The following is an 887-nucleotide window of genomic DNA, read 5'->3' as shown; positions in this document are numbered from 1 at the left end:
CCGGGGGCGCGGTGAGCGCGGGTGTGGCTCGGCCGCGACTTACCCGCCGGGCCTCGGCAGCGGGGCTGGAGGAGGGAGCCCCTGCTCTTCCCCGACGGGGAGGGTCGAGGGGCCCCAGAGGGAGACTGGGGCACTGGGAGTTTGTCGCCGGTCGGAGGCCGGGAGAGAGCAGACAGTCCGCCGGGATGCAGACCACCTTGCGTGGAGCAGCCCCCGGCCTCCGCGGCTCTCCCAGTGACACATCACCGCCGCCCCGGCTGAAATGCTTTGCTCCCTTTCTGTTCGCTGACAAAACAGAGTAAAAATAAAAACAAAAACAACAACAACAAAAAAACAAACAAGAAGAAAAAAAAAAAAAAACACAAACCAACAAAACAAAACCTCAAAGCCTAAACAACAAGCCCTCACGGAACACAAAAGTACCCAAACCCCCAGAAGCATTGCTGAGTGTCTCCAGGACCCTACTCGCATATCTGCCCGGTGGAACCCCCCGGGCCGGGCCGACCTTGCCTCGGGGCACAGGGCTGGGGGTCGCCGCTCATCTTGCGGCATCATTTGGAAGATAAACACGGACGGCTCTCTGAGGCCCTGGGGGATGCTCATCACAGAATAAAATACTGTCCTGATGACCCCCAGAGCCCATTCACTTCCCTCCGGCACCGTCGGGCCTCCCCGGGTGCCCAAACCCACCGAAAACGCTGGCCAAAAAGGGCTTTTCTGTTGCTGCTTCTTCGGTTTGGTGAAGGGGGGGTGGGGGGTGTGTTTGTTTTGGTTTGGTTATTTTTTTAACTAAGGATGCTCTATGCTGTTTTCACCCTTCAGGAGGGCAGACCGGCCACCCCCCCCCCCCGCTGCCGCTCGCCCCCCGGCGGCAGAGGAGGCGCGGG

The 887-nt window shown here is 60.0% G+C and overlaps 1 protein-coding gene across 1 annotated transcript in view; it reads right to left on the bottom strand.

Annotated features, from left to right (window-relative positions):
- Positions 1-887, bottom strand: part of DRGX (dorsal root ganglia homeobox) — a 16,755-nt gene that overhangs the window by 14,552 nt on the left and 1,316 nt on the right. The gene's annotated exons all lie outside the window — the stretch shown is intronic.

The sequence above is a fragment of the Charadrius vociferus genome, unplaced genomic scaffold, assembly GCF_000708025.1.
Source record: "Charadrius vociferus isolate BGI_N301 unplaced genomic scaffold, ASM70802v2 scaffold436, whole genome shotgun sequence".
Lineage (NCBI taxonomy): Eukaryota > Metazoa > Chordata > Aves > Charadriiformes > Charadriidae > Charadrius > Charadrius vociferus.
The sequence above is the reverse complement of the archived record's forward strand: the minus strand, read 5'-3'. Positions and strand labels throughout refer to the sequence as shown.